Raw genomic sequence first — 22,399 nt, forward strand, 5'->3', positions numbered from 1 at the left:
TACAAGACTTCAGCCTACAATATGGATTGCATCTCAAAATCAAGAAAATGAAAATCCTCATTACTGAGCCAATACACAGCATTATCATAAAGTAAAAAAAATCATAAAGATTGAAATAGTCAACGATTTCATCCTACTTGGATCCACAATCAACATCTTTGATACCAGTAGTCAAGAAATCAAAAGGGAAAATCTGTGTTCAGGGATATCTCCGAAGTGCAGAAGAGCAGGGCATCAGTTTAAAGACTATAGTGCTGACCTTTTCCATTACTTGCTATGCATATGAAAATAGGACTATGACTAAGGATGACAGAAGAATGTGTGCCTTTGAGTCATGGGATTGGAAAAGAGTACTGAATACTTCTTGGACTTCCAAAAGAACAAACAGGTATGTCTTGAAGAAAGTGCTATCAGGGTGCTCCTTGGAAGCAAGTAGAGTAATGATTCATCTCACATACTCCAGGCACATTGTTGAAGGAGATTATGCTTGGAAAGATGGAGGATGAGCATAAGAGATAAAGACCATCAACTAGCTGGATCAACATGGTGACTCTATCAAGCAGCTCAGGTATATGGTAGAAATGGCATAGGATAGGGCCAACTATAGATCTGTCAATCATAGATAGGGTCACTAGGAGTCACAGTTGACTTGAGGACACATAACAATACTTAACATTTCTAGGTATTCAAAATGCGGCATATGCAACTAAAACACACACACACACACACACACACACAGAGAGAGAGAGAGAGAGAGAGAGAGAGAGAGAGAGAAACACAAGAAAACTTTAAAGATATTTCCTAAAGCCATTGAAAATCGAAGTGTAGCCTGAGAGAGTACATGTACACAGTGTTTTGATATCATCTCTGCTTTTGCAGATATCATCTCTGCTTTTACAGATAAAGAAATGGGTTTCAGAAAGAAAATCCAGCATTGTAAGTTTTTAAACTTAGAGATATGGGTCAGACAACTTTTCTTTTACCTAACTCATGATCTGTTTACTCTTATTTTATAGCTAATTCATATGAGTTTGATTATCTAATTGATGATCCAGTGGAAATAGAGAAGAAAATAAGTTAGAAAGGAAAGATGTAAAGTTACTAGAATCAGATGAAGAAATAACTGCAATATCAAAGAATTAACAGAAAATAAACAGGGCAAAATAATATTAGAAAAATTACAAAATATATACAGCACAAAAATCATCAATGTAATTAAATCTGGCAAATTTAAGATCAAAAGATCTATGTGCATCAATAGACCTTAAAGTTTGTTCTTTTCTTTTTCATTATGGTAAGTGCACATATAACAACATATTTGCCATTTAAACCTTTTTTAAAGGATTTACACTTTTACAACATTATTTATATTCATCATGCCATATAACCATCACTGCTAATTGTATCCAAAGTTTTCCATCACCCTTAACAGATCTTAATGCCCAAAGCAATAACCTCTTTTCTCTCCCCTCTTTCTCCCACCTTTGGTGTGATCTAAAGGTTTGTTGTTGAAATCCACTAGCTACTCCACAGGAAAAAGATGGACAATCTCCTCCTGTGCTTTTTACAGCTTGTGAAAATCTACTGAAGGGTCAGCCATGAGTCAGCTTTGACTTGATGGTACATAACAACACGAATTTTTGTCCCTACACAATTGCGTATTCTACACATTTCCTATAGAAGAGAACCTATATTCCAATCTTCAGGAGCCCTGGTGTCTTAACGGGTTAAGGAGTTGCGCTGTCAACTCAAAGGCAGGTGGTTCAAATCTACCCGATGGGTAGAAACGAACAATCTCCTTCCATGTTATTTACAGCTTCTGAAAATGTGGTGGAGATTCAAGAACAATTCAACAGCAATGGGTTTGAGTTTTAATACCCTACCTTTTTCAGTCTTTTCTTGTTCCACTCATCTCCTCTCTCTCACTGTCACTAACCATATTGTCAGTTCTTCCAACTTTCTAAGCACTTTTCTACCTCTTGACTCAGCTCATCATATTCTCGTTGTTTAGCACACTTTTCAGTCTTTATTTGGTTAGAAACTCTTTAACACTAGTGCTGTAGCAGCAATATTGTAAAGATAGCCTGCTTGTTAAAAGTGAAGAAGACTTAAAATATTTACTGAAGATTGAAGACTACAGCCTTCAATATAGATTACACCTCAACATCAAGAAAATAAGTTATCACACACAACTGCACCAATAGGTAACATTATGACAAATGGAGAAAATACTAAATTTCTCAAGGATTTCATTTTAGTTCACTGTAGTCTTTGATCTTCTTCAGTAAATATTTTAAGTCTTTTTCACTTTTAGCAAACAGGCTATCTTTAGCATGTTGTTGTTGGGTACCATTGTGTTGAGTCAACCCATTGCTGACCCTCCAGTGGGTTTTCAAAACAGCAAAAACAGTAAATTGTATGGGAGGAGATTTTCTCTTCTTCTCCAGTGCAGCAGCATTTGGGCTTAAACAACATGCTTTTGGAATTGCAGTGTAGTTTATTAACACTACAGCCTAAATAAAAATTTAAAGTGAAATATGCACAACATATTTAAAACAAGTTTACCAGAAAAATAAATGCAGTCGCAAATTCTTATTTTATGGAATGCACAAAATGATTGGAGCAATATTTCAACAGAGAACTTCCAGATGTGCAGGCTGAATTTAGAAGAGGTAGTGGTACTAGGTATATTATAGCTAATTTTAGAAGGATCTTGGCAGAAAGTAGAGAGTACTAGATTATCTGTGCTTCATTGACTATGCAAAGGCTTTTGATTGTGTGGATTACAGCAAGCTATGGCTCACTCTGAGAAGAATGGGAATCCCAGAACATTTGATTGTGCTTATGTGAAACCTATCCTTGGACCAAGAGGCAGTTGTCAGAGCAGAGAAAGGAGACACTACATGGTTCAAAATCAAGAAGGGGGTTTGCCAAGGATTTATTCTGTCTCCATACATTTTCAATCTATATGCAGAACAGATCATCAAAGACGCGGAATTATACCAGGAGGAATGTGGCATCAGCATTGGTAGAAGAGTCATCAACAACCTGTGTTATGCAGATGACACAAACCTGCTTGCTGAAACTGAGGGGGACCTGAAGCACTTGCTGCAGAAGGTCAAGGACTGCAGCCTTCAATATGGATTGAAGTTCAACATCAAGAAAACAAAGATTCTCACCACTGGACCAATTGGCAGCATCAGTATGAATGGTGAAGAGATTGAAATAGTTAACAGTTTTAGTTTGCTTGGCTGCACAGTCTCAGTACCAGCAGCCAGGAAATCAAGAGACGAATTGCACTGGGTAAGTCAGTTGTCAGTTGTCTCAAAAGTACAGGCTGGAGACTAAAGTGTGTCTGATCCAGGCTATGCTCTTCACAATTATGTGTTATGTATTGGAGAGTTGGACAGTGACTAGGGATGATAGAAAGAGAGTTGATGTCTCTGAACTGTGGCACTGGAGAAGAGTGTTGAATATACCATGGACTGCTAGGAAAACAAACAGGTTTGTCCTGGAGAGGGTGAGACTAGGCTGCTCCTTGGAGTCAAGGATTCTGAAGCTTCTTCTGACTACTTTGGGCATGTTGCAAGGAAGGACTGGTCCTTGGAGAGGGACATCAAGTTTGGGAGAGTAGAAGGACAGTGCAGGAGAAGAAGAATCTCAATGAGATGGATCGATTATGTGATTGAGGTGGTGAGAGTGTGTCGGAGACGGTAAGGTTGGCACAGGATAGAGCAGGTTTTAGGGCTCTTGTACATAGAATCACTATGAGTCACAAGAGACTCAACGATTTCTACTGTGCTTAATACCCTGTTATAACTTTCTTGAGATTTAATACCCTATTGTAATTAACTTTTTCTTGAAAGCTATTGTACCAGTAGAGTTTATCATTAAATCTTATACAAACGAGGTTTCATGACAACATGATTATATAGCCTTTATTCCACAGATACAAGCTACATATCAATAACTCTGTAAACCACACTTTATATTTTGATGTGAGAAAAATTGGAAACAATTTTCTGTCAATTGATTGTTATAAGTAATTGAATGTAAAAGAATACAAACCTTATCACTAGGGTCAGGACTGTTCAAGGAGTCCATTACAGCTCATAGATACCCTATGAAGAGCATAACTGAACTCCATTCTACCCTGTGTCATCTTCATCATCTGATACACTCAATCTCATTGCTGCAGTCACTATGTCAGTCCTCCTGCTGAGGATCTTTCTCTCTTTTGCCATACCTTCACCTTTCCAAGCATGATGTCACTCTCCAAGGAATAACCTCTCCTAGCAACATGTCCATAGTATAGAAGATGAATCTTCATTATCTTTGCCTTCAAACAGAACTCTGGCTGCACCTTCCCCAAGACATATATGTTTGGGTTTTTAGCAAATATTTCTTTGGGGGAATAGGGTCAAGATAGAATAGGAAGTTAAATTAAGTAAAAATTCTCTTTAATGTTCTATCATCATGTTCAGGACACCTCAGAAGTGAAAAAAAATCAAAATCACAAGTTGGCCTTACAGTTTATAATAATGTAGCTATTAAATAAATGCATTAATTCATAGATGATTTTTACAATCTTTTGATATTTATAATAGATATTTTTACAGTAGATATCTAAGCACACATTTGTATCGTCTCAATGATTTGTCAATCCAGGTTGCTCAGTTCACAACTCAAAAGATGATTCCTCACTGCCTAGCTGTGCCAATTCAACCTGGAATGGGAAATATTGAATTCTAACACCCTTAGAAGCTACCAAGATTTTGTGATAGAGATGAAGCTGACAGTTCTGTCAGAGATGTGAGAAGCAGACTCAGATTCAGCTCCATGTTGCAGAGATGTGCTGGCTGTACAGAGCAATAGATAATAAAAGCAAGTTTTGTCGCTCAGATGAGCAGATATAACTCCAAGACACATGGGATGAGTTATTGAGTGAGAAAATGACATTTCACACTTTACTGATAAAGTGAATGATATTGTTGCCAAAAGTTCAGCAACCACTGGAAAAAGAAGGGTCTTAAGTGTCTCCTTAGAAATCTTCAACTTGGCAATCTAAAATTCCTCCCCCTTTAACCTCTTTTCCATTTTGTGAAATTTCAGATAATGGACTTACAAGTCCTTGACAGGGTATCTATTCTGTGATGAGTCTTTGTTGACTCAAAGTTCCACTCCTTAAATAAATAAAATTTCTGATTTTTAAATTTTTTTTGTAAGTTAACTTGTATTAGTTTACAGGTTTTGCAATGTTCCTTCAAAGCAGGTGTTGTTACCTCTTTCACAGATGATGAAATGTCAGCTCAGAGAAGGAAATCAAATAAACTTGTTTTAGGTCACACAGCCAACAATTGGCAGAACTAGGATTCACATCCATATCCTTTAGATTTATATATTCTCTTGGCTTTCATGGTTAATGTTGGAGTCTTTTTCTCATCATGGATTGTTCACTTAGATAGGCCATTATTTGGATAATTATCCTAGATGGAATAAATCTCAACTTCCATACTATTAATGAATTAATGAAACAATATCAGTTGCAGTTATGCAATGATGTAATCATCTTCTATGATGTGATCTGGGAAGAGATCAGTCAATCAACTCTAAAGAGACTAAGGTAGGTCCCAACATCTTTAATGGGTTCATAGGCCTGAAATGATAAAAGAGTTTTCTTGGGGTAGAACTGGCACTACCTTTTGTATTATTAAAGGCAAAAAGAGAGAAGTAAGCAGAGAGAGGGAACCTCAGCACCACCAAAAAAGAGAAATCAAGAGCACGTCCTTTGGAATTGGATTCCTATAAAAGGAAAATTCTAGAACCAGGAAATACAGAGAGAAAACCTTCTCATGAGCTGTCAAATCTGGATATCTACCCTTCTAATAAGCCATGAAAAAGTACTTTCCACAGAGCATTTTTTTACTAGCCCAAGGGTCTCAAGTATCTGGAGATTTGCATTAATCAGCTACGGGGAGGGGTGTAGGAAATGTGAGCACTCTACTCTCCTTAAGACTTACAGTCTTAGAAAACTGATAAAAGGTCACTTTGCATTGGAATCAACACGATGGAAGTCAGTTTGGTTTTGGGTTTAATCATTCATGGACGTGGCAGTCTATAAGTTAAGTTATATATTTCATTGGGCAAACTAGCTGCCAAGGATTGCTTTATTTTCTTTTAATTTATCACAATTTCTTATACATGTTTTTAAATTCTTTTATTTATCCACTAGATAGTGTTTAGAGGGACAACTGGGCTTAAATTTGGGGGTTTTCAGTGATGGTATAATAGGGAGTTAGGTTACTGATCTGAAGACCACTCTTCTAGGACAGTTCGAATTTGCCAGCAATTCTGAGGGAGAGAGATAGGCCCTCTCCTCCTCTGTAATATTCAGCCTCAGAAATTCAACAGAGGGTCCGTTATAAATAAGCTGTTATAACAAATATACCACACTGAATGACTATCATACAAACATTCATTTTCTTACACTATCTCCCACCCAAGGCTGAGAGGCTTTACTTTACAAATCGGGGGTGGGTAAGGGACTCGGGAGAGAAGAACAGCTCCCAAGAAGAGGGGCATATATGCCAAGCCTGCAGAGTCCACCCGAGTTCGGTGGCTTAGCCAGAGCAGTCACTGATGCCTCAGTGTGTATACTCGATGATCCCTCCCACTTGCAGCTTGTTGTTTGTTGGTGGTTTTTTTTTTTCAGCATAAAAGAATTTTATTTATTTTCTTTTTATTAAAAAAAAGAGGCAAAAAAACTCCACCCGTTTATACTGGTTTGCTTACTTACAAAGTTCGTATACATTGTTCTTCACATAGGATCTTTTCCCTTTCCTTTACCCACCCTTCCCTCCACCCATCAATTGTGCGAACCTATGATTAAGCCGCCACCCTTGTCCATCCTCACCCCTCTGCTCCCCCCTACCTTGGATCCTGGCATTCATGGTCTTATACAGTATTTGTCTTTATGGGACTGAGTAAGTTCATTTTGTATAATGTTCTCGAGGCCCTCTCAAGTTAGGTAATAATTTACAGAATCATTGCTCCTGTGCTGCATAGTATTCCATCATGCTAATAATTTCTCATAATTATATTACCATAATTTCTCAATCCATTTCATTGTGGTTGGACATCTGGGTTGTTTCCACATTCTTGCTATGGAGAATAATGCTGCTATCAACATTGGTGTACAATTCCCAGTACCTCAGTTCTCCTTTTCTCAGGGTATATTCCAAGCAGTGGAATAGCTGTGTCAAATGGAATTTCTATCTTCAGCTTTTTGAGGAAATGTCAAACTGCCTTGCATAATGGTTTTATCATTTTACAATCCCACCAACAATGTGTAAAAGGTCCTATTTCGCCACATCCTCTATTTACTACTTGCTGCTCTGCTAAACTTTGTCACTGCTACTGTGAGTTCTATTTAAATCTCTCTTTTTGCCAGTGATTTTTGAGCATTTCTTCATGTATCGAACCACCATCTGAATGCCCTCCTCTGTGAACAGTCTTTCCATGTCTCTTGCCCATTTTGTAATCAGATTATCAGTCTTTTTCTTCTGGAGGCTCAGGAGTACTCTGTAAACATTATGTCTGAGATGGTATTGCCAAATGTTTATTCTCAGTCAGTAGATTTTATTTTCACCCTGTCACAAAAAAGTTTTTGATGAGCACAGAGATTTCATATTTAGAGGGTCCCATTCATCAATTTTATCCTCTTCAGATTGTGTATTTCTGGGTGTATTTGGTAGTCTCCTTGTACAGTAGACAAGTCCTTCTACGCTTGATCCCAGTTTTTCTCTTATAAACTTTGTGGTTTGGGGCTTTATTCCCAGGTGTCTGATCCACCTTGAGTTAATTTTTGTGTATGGTAGATGTGGATCTTGTTTCAACTTTATGTAGGTAGCAGTCCAGTTTTGCCAGCACCATTTATTGAAGAGGTTATTATTTCTCCATTTGATAGGTTTTATTTTCTTGTCAAATATCAGTTAACCATAGATAGATGGGTCCATTTCTGGGTTCTCAATTCTGTTCCTTTGGTCTGTGTGCCTGACATTGTACCAGGACCATGCTGTTTTGGTTACTACTGCTACACCGTTGGTTTTGAGGTTAGGGAGTGCTATGCCTCCCACTTCATTTTTGTGTTTCAGAAGTGTTTTGCTTATTCAGGTATCTTTCCTCTCCAAATAAACTTAACAATTTCACTTTCAATCTCCTTGATTGCTACTTGCTTTTAGGGACCCAGCAGATGCTGGGTTGGTCTTGAAGTGGCGTCCCAGGTCTGGATGCAGCGCAGCCCTGCTGCTTCTACTTGGTGATCAGCTTCTTGTTGGTGTGGCCTTCTTTGATGCAGTACTCCTACAGCTCTCTGCTGATGGCCTTACATTTATAAAAAGGGCAACAATTTATTGGGCTTTCTGGAGGTGGATTATGAAGACAGGCCACAGTCACTCTACTTCCCTCATTCCTTCATGAAGTCATTTCTGCTTCTCATCCTTCAATCCAATTCATTTAAAGTTGTTTCAATCAACTCCCAGCCATCTGGGGGAGCCTTCCAGCTCCTTTTGACTTTAGACATTTCAGTTCACAAGATCTTAGAATCTGCTTTTCAAGAGAGTACAGTGGGAAGACTTCTGGATTCTGCCATTACAGGTATGGGTTCTTATTCTACTCTACCATATAGCTGCTTGTGACTTTGGGGTGGTAACTTTCCCTTCCTGGTTCTCAGTCTCCTCATCAAGGGCTCTATTTCCTTCAGCTTCCACTTCCTTAACTCTTATTTTTTTCACACTTTAGAATACGAAAGTCCAAATTCAGAGCTCTAGATCAAAGGAAAGCTTTCTCTCTGTCAATTCAGGAGAAAAGTTCACATCTTCTTCAGCACTTGTGTGCTAAATGTTCCTGGGAGAGGTCCATGTGGTTTGTTCTTCTGCTGTGTTAATGAGTTTCCTAGCATATAGATCTTTGATCAAATAATATGCTCTACTCCTGGATCTTCTAAGTGATCCTGAAGTCTCCTTCTTTCTTTACTTTCTCATTTCCTGTGAGAGAAAAGGTGTTGTAGGTCACCCCCCCCCACCACCACCAAGAAACACCTTTACATCAGATCTGTGCTCTAATGGGATTAAGTATATTTAATCTCAATTTTATTCCTTTTATAAATGCTTTTTTATCAGAGTACAATAAACCAGCACCAAGCAAACCAGTGTAAAGGTACTAGAAGTCAGGGAATAAGGAGATATATTGCACTCACTGGGAAAGTCTGCAGTTAGAAACCTTCAAATTATTGAGGAGTAATGATGGCAGTGTGAGGACTAAGGTATGTCTGATTTAGGCCATGATCTTTCCAATCACTTTCTATGCATTTGAGAGTTGGGCAATGAAAAAGGATGACAGAATTAGAATTGGTGCCACTGAGCTGTGGTGTTGAAGAAGAGTACTGAACATCTAATGAATCGCCAAAAGAACAAACAAATATATCTTGGAGAAAATGCAGACATCGGATGATAAAGTTTTGTCTCATATACTTCAGGCATGTTGCTAGGAGAGGCTTTTCCGTGAAGAGGGACAAGACGTTCAGAAAGATAGAGGGTTGGTGAAGGAGAGGAAGCCTTTCGACCAGGCAGATTGACACTGTGACTGATGTAATGGGCTGTTGTGTGTCAGGAAGTGCTAGGATGGCACAGTTTGTATAGGGTTCAGATCTGTTGTTTAGAGGGTCTATATGGGTCATATTCAACTTGACGGCACCTAACAATTACTAATAACAAAAGCTTTATCAGATGTGGGAAATTACTTCATAGCCTCCACATACATGTGCATACATGGGCTTTGTCCTTGTTGTTAGGTGCCATCAAGTGAAACAGAACTCATATGGACCCTATGAACAGACCTGAACATGGCTTTATCCTGTGTGCCAAGGACCTTTTCAAAGAGCTAAGTATCAAGGGTGCCACTTTAACAAATAAGGTGCCCCTGACTCAAGCTATGGTATTTTCAATTTCTTTACATGCATGTGAAGATCAGATGATTAATAAGAAATACTATAGAAAGCTTAGGGAGCTCTGGTGGCCTAGTGGCAAAAGCTGTGCTACAATTCCAAAGGCACCTAGTTTGAGGCCACCAGCTGCTCCATGAGAGAAGGATAGGCAATCTCCTCCCACATGATCAACTACCTCTGAAAAACCTGCCAGAAGGTCATCTATGGGTCAGTTCTGACTCTACACTACACAACACACACACAGCAACAAAGAAGGCTTAAAGGCTCTGATCTGTGGTGTTGGCAAAGAATATTGAGTATACCAAAGACCAAAGAATAAACATATCTGGCTTTGAAAAAGTTGAGCTCAAGAAAGGATGAGGACAGTCTGTCTTACTTGTTTGAGTATGTTCAAAAGTCAGATGGAACTAGTCCTTGGAAAAGGAACATCACACTTCAGAAGCAGTGGGACAGCAAAGAAGAGGACAACCTCAAAGGGAGAATGGACCCAATGACTGCAAAAATAGGCATAAGCACAGCAGAGATTGTGAGGATGAAGCAGGTCAGGCAGCTTTTCTGCTGTGCATAGAGGCACTATGAGTCAGAGTGACTGGACAGTACCTCGCAACAATAAAACTATAAGAGAATAAATTTATTTGTTAAAACCACCCACTTGTGGGAGCTCTGTTAAATCACCACTTGATAATTAAGATGTTGTTGTTGTTGTTTTCTTTACAGTCCAGTCAGAACCAACCTTATAGCTGACCCTTTAGCAGGTTTTCAGAAACAGTAAATCACATGACAGGAGATTGTCCATCCTTCTCCTGGGGAGCAGCTGGTGGATTTGAACCACATGCCTTTGGAATTGCAGTGAGATTTCTTAACGGTCAGCTACCAGATACTTTTATAAAATTTAATTTCAGAACATCTCTACAAATAAGTATAGAATGCATATACTTTCAGCTTCAGTAAATACTGAGAATATGTACTAGTTTTCCAGTGCCACTCAATGTCATTTTTGAGCTAGCTCTCTGGACAAGTTATATCTGTGTTTATACTCTGCAAAGGAGGCATGGCTAGCCACAACTGACATGCCTACACTCAAGTGGATTGGGAAGCTCTTCCCAGGCTCTGAATACTAATTCTCCTTAAAGCTGTTTGATGGTAATCACTGCTACAGACTTAAATTTTATGTTTTCTTCAATAAATACCTTTAAGAGAATGAGAAATCCTTTAAATTTTATGTTTTAAGTTTTCTTTTGCATTTGCTTTAGTAATCTCTCCTTTTAAGGTATGTAGATAAGATTCTTAATAATTGTGTGTGTGTGTGTGTGTGTGTGTGTGTGTGTGTGTGTGTTTCTGAGAGTAGTAGTTCAACATTTTTATCAATATAATAAGTTATGGTTACTGTGCATGTGGTAATGAATTAAAAATTAAGAAGAAATGTGTTCAAATATAACAAAAGTATCATTTGACATTCCACTGAATAAAATGCTTGCTTGTCAGTTATAACCACAAGGCAGAGTCTTTTTGCCTACACAAATAAAAGACATGCAGAATTTAGCATTTTGCCTCATCCACTTGTTTTTTAGATTCTCATCATTTGAAAAGTGTAACTCTTTCATAAAAGTACATTAGAAACATTTTCAGTTTTAAATTAAATCACCCATGTGAAGGCCTTTTGTAACTGACCAAGTCCACTGAGCCCTCCTGTTAACAACTATTGTAGATCCAGCTTTTTATATCATCATAAGATATTCCATTAACAGCAATAGTCTCTGTAGATAAAAAAAGTTGTGATATTGTTGAGTTCGTAATTTTTGTTAATATTTTACATTTGAAACATCTTTTACCCAGTTTTTAGTTGAGATTCTGATCTAAAGATGCAAACAATATGGAAAAGCCTTTCTACAGGTGTTTCTGTTACATAAGGTGATGTGTCACATTGTTGACCGAGGAGGAAAGGAGCATGAGACTGACCTTGAAAACTAGAATGTTTCCTGAGTCCCCTACTTGAAGTACAAGAATCCTCAAGAATAGGAGGAGGAAGTATTGTGCCCATATTAACATGCCCAGAGTGCAGGAAGAAACCCCCATTCATGCTGCATTCATATTTTCAGTAACTTTTCAGATGATATCTAGACATATAATGATTACAGTGTGGTTAGGAAATGAGCAGTAATGAACAGTGTTGAATCATTTCATCTTCTAAGAAAAAAAATCAAGAACAAAGTTTAATGATTATGCCTAGCAAGTAAAATATTGCAGACCACAAAATGGTTTGCCATTCTAATCCATTTCAAGCATAAACAAAACACATACTTGCACGTACACACACATCTCTATACAGAAACCAGAGTCGAAAGCTGAAAGAGTTAATTTAGGCCTTGGAGAAAACCCACTTGAAGCACTGGTTCAAAAGCCCTCAAATAGCAGAAAAATCAATACACTTTTATCAGACTTCAGTGTTTATAGAAGCAATACAAAACAGGATTTTGTTAAATGTATATATTAGGCCAGATCATACTATAAGTTAAAACATCTGTGTCCAAGTTAATCTCAGATATAGCATGGAGATTATTTGAATTGTGTGTTTCCTTTTGTGACCTTTTTAGATGTGGCTTTGGGGGAAGTATAGGGGCGGGTAATTTTCTTAAGCTTTTAGTTGTTGTCAATGGTGCCAACAGTTGAACATAATAGCAGTATTTTTTTAAAGTTACCCAGATGAATAACAAAATAAGAAAGAAAGCTACTTAAGTAATTTCAAAATAGTGCTGTATAGGGAATTTGAAAGATAAATTATAGACACATAAATATAGGTATGTGAATAGAAGACTGCCTAGGCTATCCATGACATAAAATTTTCAATTAAAACTACTTTTATGGTCAATAATCACGTTCCGAAAAAGCATACAGAACTTGCTAGTGGATTATGCCACTTCCCTGTTGAAATGAACCTTAAAAATATAATCAAATAAAACGTTTTTCATTTACTAGGCATTGTTTTCAACAAACAAAGGGTTTAAAAGTCCTACAGAAAGTCCTTGGTTCTTATTTATAAGAGAAAGAAAACAAGTGTTGAGGTTGATGGAAGCTTTCTTTTTTTAGATCTGTTTTTAAGGGATCAGACATCTGTAAATCAAATCCATTTTGATTGAAACAATAAATTTGATTCAATTCTGAAATTTCATTTAAAAGTGTAGAAGAAAAATTCATGGGATCCCTCAAAGTAAATGACAAGCCTGGTCTCTGAAATATGTCAGGAACATATTAACACCATGTAAAAATAACAGCAGAGCCAAACTAAAGTTACAGCGTCCAAATGTCCTGAAAATAGTGCTCTAGAAAATGAACTTACAGATCTAATATTAGTGGTGTCTTTGGTAAGCAACAATGACTCTTGTAATTGCAAATAATACAGGTTTACCTTCACTTATTCATTTAACCATATGTTGCACAAGGGACCTGACCCCAAGAAAAATGGTGCATGGTAGGTACTTCACATGAAGCAAAGTCATATAACAACTTACAACTATTCACATGGTCTATATTGTGGCCAGGTTTTTATAGTTGTTAAGAATATAATGGTTAAGAAAACAAAATATTTAACTGTCCCTTATATTTATTTGAAGCTTACATTCTCATGAAGATGAAAAGCCACACCAAAAAAAAAATTAAAAAAGGAATGTTAGGTGATGTGAAAAAAATGTGGCAAAGAAAGGAAACAGAAAAAAAGAAAACACTCATTAAATAGATTGTTGAGGTGATATTTGAGTAGAGCATGGAATAAAATGAGGGTGTGAGCCCATGAGTATTTGTGGAAAGAATATCCCATATAGTTATTGTTGTTATTGTTGTTGTTGTTGTTGTTAGGCGACATTGAGTGGAGTACGACTCATAGTGACCCTATAAACAACATTTCTGAGCCATCCCCTCTAACACACTCAAGCCCATTGCTGTAGTCACCAATAAATTCATCTGGCTGAGAATATTTACAAGACAGACAGCACATACAGACACCATTCCAAACAGATAAGAGAAAATGTAGGAACTCTGAAATCATGGGATCAGTGGGCCAGAAGCGCAGAGATCTTCAACATGAATGGCACCTCAACATAAAGAAAACAAAAATTCTCACAGCTGGGTAATGTTATGCCAAGTGGAGAAAATATTTCATTTTATTTGGATCGTCAATTAACACTCATGAAAGAAGCAAATAAGAAATTGAATGATGTGGGAACTCTTCTAGCCTAGTGGTAAGAAGCTGTGCCACAACCCCAAAGGTGCATAGTTCAAATCCCGCAGATGCTCTGCTGAAGAAGGGACAATCTCCTTCTGTGCCAGTTGGATCCAATTTGACAGTACAAAACAAGTAAAAGAAATGAAACAAAAAAATGAATGATGCATTGCAATATGCAAATATGCTTCCAAGGGCCTCGTTAAAGTGTCAGAGTAAGGATATCACTAAAGCTTACCTGAGCAAACTATGATTTCTTTTCAATCACCTCATATGCATGTGAAAGTTGGACTTTGTATCATATCCTTTGGGTGTGTTATGAGAAGGGGTCCATCTCTGGAGAAAAACAGCATGCTTGGTAGAAGGTCAGGGAAAAGAGAAGGCCCTTCCCTAACATAGGTTGTCACAGTGGCTACCACATTGGGCTGAAGCACATGAGGTTATGATGACCTCTGATCAGGTAAGGTTTCTTTCTGTTATACATGGCATCACATTAACAAGGCCTAACAATATTTGTCCATATCTATGATATCTTTTTGACTGACATTGACCGTACAGGCAGACTTTAACTGCCCCATAAGCTTTTCAAGATTACAATCTTAAGGGACGTAGACTGTCTGCCACATCTTTTCCCCATGGAGCATCTGGTGTGTTCTAATCAGACATTTCATTTAGCGGGCCATGTAACTTAACCACTGTGCCACCAGTTTCTAGGAGCTGGAATCTACTCGATGGCAATGAGTTTGATTTTTAGCTTTTATGACATATTTACAGTGTCCATCCTACTTTAGAATCCAATTCTTCTCATAGAAAGGCTTGTTTATTAGTCCTGGGTTATCATTCTTCTCTAATTGCAGGAAATTCTAATCTTGGTCTACACAGAGAAAATATACTTGCTACCTGCCTTCTACCTAGACCAAAGTAATATTGGAACTTTTGTAGATTTACAAATTATTCATTCTCCCTAAACAAAAATGGTATTCTTAAATAATACATGTCTCTTGAAGTGCCCAGTTCAGTCATGGGAAGGAAAATCTACCATTAGAGAGACTGAATTTCTGATATCCTTGAATCACAATCAATGCCCATGGATACAATGGGCAAGAAACCAAATAGTACATGGAATCAGGCAAATATATTGCAAAGACACCTCTTTAAAGCTTTGAAAACTAAAGATGTTACTCTGAGAAGTAAGACACACCTGATCCAAATTTTAATGTTTTCAATAGCTTCATATGCATCTGAAAGCTGGACAGTGAATAAGGAGGACAAAAGAAGAATTGGTGCATTTTATTTATGGTGTTGGTGAAGAATATTGAATACACCATAGACAGCATGAAGAAAGAACAAGTCTGGTTTTGAAAAAGAGACGCATTTTTTAAGTAAGGACAGTGTACATTGGATGTGTTGTGCCACACTGGTAAATTTCTATCCCTTTAAATTCTTCAGGGTCCTAAAAGATGAAGTCCAAGCTTTAGACCCCTACTAGATAAAGTCAAAGCTTAGCATGGCAGGAAACACCTTCATCAACTTTCTAAATACATTCTCCCCTGTTAAAAGTTCTCCCCTGTTATTAAGCTCTCTTAATTTATATGTAAGAATTGGTGAAGACTATTTAGTATGCCATGACTTGAAAAACAAAAACAAAAACAAAAACAAAAAAAACCCCAACCCGAACTAATACATCTTAGATCAAATGAAGCCAGAGTGTTCCTCAGAAACCAAGATGGTGAAACCTTCTCACATACTTTGGACATGTTTTCAGGAGAGGCTATTACACTTGGAGAGCAGAGGGTCTGCAAAAGAATTACTCGAAGCAAACTGATTTGACATAGCGATCAGAAAGACGAGCTTAAACGCAACAGAGAATAAAAGGATGGCATAGGAGCTGACAGTGAGGATGGCTCAGGATCTGGCTGCATTTTCTTCTCTTGAAACAGGGTCAATATTGGGTAAAGCTGAGTTCACAACACCTAACAACATAACATCTTTGTATGTAATCCTGTTTAGAAATTGAGGATTCTTGGTTTTGTTAACAGTCATCATACACAGAGGCTATATCCGTCTATCATGTGTACTAAACCTAAAACTTCTGAGTCTTAAGAACCAGTAGAGACAAAGAAAGGAACAAACACTAAACAAACTATGTTGTTGTGTTGTTATGTGCCATTGAGTCGTTTGCAACTCATAGCGACCCTCTGTACAACATCCCTAAACTCTGCTCTGTCCTGTGCCAATCGCACCGTCTTCGACACACCCATCCCGATTACCCCAGTCACTGACTCAATCCACCTCATAGGGGGCCTTCCCCTTCTGCGTTGTCCCTCCACCCTACCAAGCATGATGTCCCTCTCCAAAAACCTGTCACTCCTTGCAACATGTCCAAAGTATATTAGACGGAGCCTTAGAATCCTTGCCTCCAAGGAGCAGCCCGGTTTGACCCTTTCCAGGGTTTTCCTAGCAGTCCATGGTACCCTCAATACTCTTCTCCAGCACCACAGCTCAAAGGCATCAATTCTCCTTCTATCCTCCCTGGTCATTGTCCAACTCTCTGATGCATAACAAGTGATAGCAAAGACCATGACCTGTATCAGACACACCTTAGTCTCCAAAGAGACACCATTGCTCTTCAGTACTTTGGAGGGGTCCCTAACAGCAGACTTTCCCATGGCAATAGGAATGGATAAACAATAATTACCAAGAGGTAGAGGAAGCCTGGGACTGTGAATGCTGAAAGAGGCAAAAGTCTTCCTCCAATCGCCTCAGTACCCATTTTATGGAAATCAGACTTCAAGCTTCTTAAATGTTGAGAAAAAAAAATTTCTGTTTCACTGAAGTCACCTACTTGTGATATTTGTTACAGTAGCACCAGCAAACTAAGATGCTATGAAAGACCATACTCCATGAACTCATGCTCCAACCACAATGAATGCAGTTGATGTTGAGTGCAATAGAGTCAGAACCAACCCATAATTGACCCCCCCAGTGTATTTTTAGAGGAAGTAAATCACGTGAGAGCAGTTCACTCATCTTTTTCTGTGGAGCATCTAGTAGATTCAAACCACATATTTTTGTGTTGGCAGCACAATTCCTTACCATTAGACCTCCAGCACTTCCTGTGAATGCAGTAGCATCATGCAAACATTCTGAGCCTTTTCATGTTCAGAGCCTTGTAAAGACTAGTTGTTCATTTTTGACACTCTTTCTTGCCTCTTCTATTTGGTTAACATATATTCACCATTCAAGACTCAGCTTAAGCATCTTCTCTGTGAAACCTTCAGGGAGCACTCCACAATCTCTATTGTGTGAAACACACACACACACATTTATACATATATGTCTCTGTGATATCTTATCTTACATGTTGTTGTTTTCTTCTGTAACTTTTTGTTTTACATTGGTTTGCTTACAAAGTTTGTATACATTGTATTGCACACTATCTTTCATTCACATTGTGTTTCATACACTTATTCCCATTTATTATATTTTATTGTTATTGAGTATGATTCACTACAACCCTATGAACAACAGATCTGAACCTTGGTCCTATCCTGTACCACTTTTATTATCCTCAACACATTTGAGCCTATTGTGGCAGATACTATATCAATATGGAAGGTCTTCCTTCCCTTCACTGACACTCCAGCTTTCCAAATATGATGTTCCTTTCCAAGGAATAGCCTTTCCTAACAGCATGTCCTCTGCTAGACAGACTCTTCAGAGTGCTCCTTGGAGGCAACGATGACCAAGCTTTGTCTCTGGACATGTCCTAGAAGATGCTATTGTTTGGAATGGATATTATGCTTGGGAAGATGGAGGATCAGTGAAGGAGAGGTAGTCTTCAATGAGATGGACTGACACAGTGACTATAAAAATGGGCTGTCTGGATGATAAGAATGGTACAGAATAGGACAAGGTTCAGGTCCATTGTTCATAGGGTCACCATTGATTGTATTTGACTCAACAACACAGAATTCCAATAGACTCTCATGTCTTCTAAATAGAGATATTAAAACTGGCTCACTTCCATCAGTAACTTCAGTCCCTACAACAATGCCTGGAATCCAATACATTGGATAAAATTATTATCTCCGTTGAAGACAAAGACTCCACATTTCAGTTTCAGCTGATGGTTAAAATGATTAGTATCAAAAAAGGGTTGTGATTAAGTTCTATGACATATGAAATATATTTCTGTTTCTATTTCTGAATTTTAAAGGAGGTTTTGTAAAAAGAAGCTGAACTTTCTCATTCTATGTGTAGTTGGTATTGTTAGATTCAAACTCACAGCAATTTTACTAAATGAATGAACTATGCAGAGTCAGTTCATGTGAAGAAGCTAAAATTCTAATGAAGACTCTATGGAGTAATGAGAATTGAGGCTCAGACGGAAACTTGAGCACCAATGTTTGTAGCAGTATTATTCATCATCGCAAGAACATGTAAACAGCCCAGATGTCCAACCATAAATGAATGGATTGAGAAGTTGTGATACATTCATACAATGGAATACTATGCAGCACGCAGGAGCAATGATTTTGTATATTATTACTTAACTTGGGAGGGACTGGAGAGCATTATGCTGAGTGAACTAACTCAAGGACAAATAGTGTATAAAAGCATTATTGTAAAATGAGTATGAGGATTCAAGGCAGGCGGGAGGGTGCAAATATAGTAGGGTGTGAGTATGGGTGGGGTAGTGTGTTAATCATAGGGTTGGACAATTCAATGAGTGGGAGGGGGTGAAGAAAATGGGAAAGATCTCTTGTGAAAAACAATGTATTCAAACTTTGTAAATAAATCAGAATAAAACCTTAAAAAATATTTTGTGGAGTAGGGTTCTGTTTCTTTTGGGGTGTTTCCCTCACCTCAGCCTTTAATAAAACACAAGGGCCTTATCCTCATGATACTATAGCTTTGCTGTAATTCCACAGCAAGTGGTGTGTTCTTGTGATTTGAAAAGATCTTTATGTATGTACTATCTATTTATGTACAATTTCTGAAAGGTATGTTTTGGTAGCAGCATTCCCACTGAGTCCAAACACAGGCAGGCGATGCTTTTAACGAAAGAACAATGTGGTGATAGTCACCGTTTATTTTCAAGTGCTGCATATTTGTTTCAACAAATTTCAAAACATTCCCCAAGAGATTTTAAAGAAAGTCACCAAGTATGTTTAACAAAACAACATATGGAATGCTAATTTTGTTGTGATGCTATACTCTAATACAGCAAGAAACAGATTTTTCCTAAAATCAGCAGATTTGCAAACACTAATTAAGAAACACTGAAAACTATCAAGGTCAATTGAAAAATCCATTTGAAAACAAATATTCATAGTCTTGGTAGTTCTAGTAATTTCCCACCAGGGACTCACTGCACATCAACAAACTTCTACCATGCAAGCTTTGCAGTGAAGGTAAATAAAGATAGGTAACCTTGCTCTTTTCAATACAAAACCAAACAGTGAAGTTCGGAGGTTTAGGAGGAAATAACCAATTTGTCTCTATCAGTGTAATCTCTACTCAGGAATAAAAAAATCCTTGAGGTATAGGATTTCCATTTAACTTAAGATCTATCACCCCCAAGAGATATTTCAGACATTCTGTGTTTTCCATAAGAGAGTTTGTTCTGATATTAACAGTGTGAGGAAAGAGCAAACAAAGAATCCTAAAAATTTCTCATAAAGTTCTATCCCAATTCTGTCCTTTGCTCTGTGACCATTCCTTCTTTCTGTTTCTCTGTCCATTCCCCATGTCACTGTGCACATACCTCTGTAGCTAAATGAAGTGGGGAATATCCAAGGGCATCCATGGTCCAGTGGTAGAATTGTCCTTTGGCATGTTGGAGACTCGGGTTTGGTTTTAAGTACCTTAAGAGAAGCCACCACCTACATGCCAGTACAGGCTTGTATGTTGTTACCATGCTGAACAAGTTTCCATAGAGCTTCCAAACTAAAACAGACTAGGAAAAAAACAGCCTAGTGACTTAATTTCAAATTTCAGTTAATGAAAATCCCACGGATATCAATGGCCTAATCACAAGTAGTCATGGAGACAGTATAGGACCAGGAGTATTTAGTAACATTTTGTTGTTATTAATATTCATGTTGCATATTTTGTTGCCATAAGTCAGGGACCCATGTATTGGAGTTGATTGTGTATGTGTGTGTGTGTGTGTGTGTGTGTGTGTGTGTGTGTGTGTGTGTTTATGTTGGTAGTGCAATTTGTTACCCATCAGGCTACTGGGGCTCCCAAAACAGTAGATATTAACACTCACAGGTTTTACTTAACTTGACAATCAGAACCACTCCTCTCTTAAACAATAGCTGTTCCATGTACAGTGAGGAAATGTCTTATATTGGCACTCCCCTGGAACAGATCAACGAATGACATCAAGATGCCTTAAACAGAATAATGTGTACAAACTAAAACTCTAGACCAATAGATTAATAAAAGAGCCCCATTGGAGTGGTTAGTAAAGGTGCCTGCTCAGCAAAGGCTGGTGGTTTAAGCCCACCCAGAGGCTCTGTGTGAAAGACTGGCAATCTGCTTCTATAAAGATTCGAAAACAAAAACCCCAATCCATTGCCACCGAGTCTATGCAAACTTCTACATGCCGTATAAGATTTGCCCTAAAAAACTGCATAGAAGGTTTTCAAAGCTGGAAATATTTACAAAAACTATCTTGCCATATTTCTCCAACAGAGCAGCTTGTGGGTCTGACCCACCAACCTTTTGGTCAACAGCTGCAGTCTTTACTCACTGAACCACCAAGTCACCTCTATAAAGATGATAGCCTAGATAACCCACAGGGTTCAACTCTGTCCCATGGGATCACTATGACTCTGAGTTGACCGTGAATCCAAATTGCAAAGGTTAAAAGTATACCATCACCTATCAAAGACCAAAACACAGTGAATGAAGTACTTAGACACAGTATATCTCTTTCTGCCTTATCTTATTCCAAAAGAGCTATAAACACATTTAGCTCGAAATAAGACCAAAGCGAAAAAATTTTGTTAAATAGAATTTTTAGCCCTTTTTTTTACTGTTGTATTTCTTTTGATAAAATTTGATGTAAATATTAATTACATATATTTGAGTGTGACAGACCTATCCTCCAGACCCAAAGTCCTGGGCTTCCCAGATGAAGACTAAAAGGTCTTTAAGATAACAATGTAAAAGTATAAAAAGCCAAGAAGCAAAAGTCTGGCAGAATAAATACTGAGATTAGTTAAACTTGTCAGCTGATTCCGTGAGGGACAATATCTCACAGACAAATGCAGTTTGCCCCATCCTTATTTGTTCTGTTTCATCTCATTATTTATGACCAAAAATGAGGAGACTTAGAGGCCAAGGGGTGGGGAGGACAGTCTTAAGCAGCAAGGGACTCTGGCAGATTTCTTTTACTCAGACTTGCAGGGCTCTCGCCTATAGATAAAGAGAGCACAGCAACTAAGACACAAAACATTGGAAGTTTTAAAACATTATTTATTGCAAAATCTAAAACACTCAAATGCCACAGTACAGTGATTGCCAAATCTAAATTAGAGTTTTGCAGAGTCTTTAAAAGTTTCTCTTCAGGGGAACATTTCAGTTCTATCGAGAGGTGTGATGCGTAAGAAGATGGAGCATCTGGCTGGAGACCAATTTGCCTATGAGTCCAAACCGAGTGGACCCATATGGAGAGCTTTTATAAAATCAGAAATGGCGAAGCTGGAGAAAATACTAGGCTCAGACTGTTTTTTGGCATCAGTAATTAAACTGGACTCACTCACTCACTCATGTGATTATTGCAAATTCTGACAAAATCTAAAGAATTTTCAAGCAATCTAGTTATTCCCTTATTTATTCATGTTTATTCACAGTGTTCTATGTGTCTCAGCTTTTAATTGGATGTGCAGAATGTTAAATCACAGTTGTCCAGCACTTCATTTAAATGCTTACAGATAACATAAAGGTACTATCCTCCTAAAAGTAGGGGGCAACTATTAATTACATAGACACCAGTCCAAGAACAGATTAAACAAACCAGTCCCTGTCAAGTCAATTCTGACTCAGGGACACTCAATGTGTTTCAGAATTGAACTGTGCTAAGAAGTGTTTTCATGGCCACGATCTTTCAGGAGCAGACAGCCAAGCTATTCTTCTGCAGTGCCACTGTTGTTGTTGTTGTTGTT

Source organism: Elephantulus edwardii, unplaced genomic scaffold (assembly GCF_000299155.1).
Source record: "Elephantulus edwardii isolate Elephantulus edwardi_28Jun2011 unplaced genomic scaffold, EleEdw1.0 scaffold00059, whole genome shotgun sequence".
Classification (NCBI taxonomy): Eukaryota; Metazoa; Chordata; class Mammalia; order Macroscelidea; family Macroscelididae; genus Elephantulus; species Elephantulus edwardii.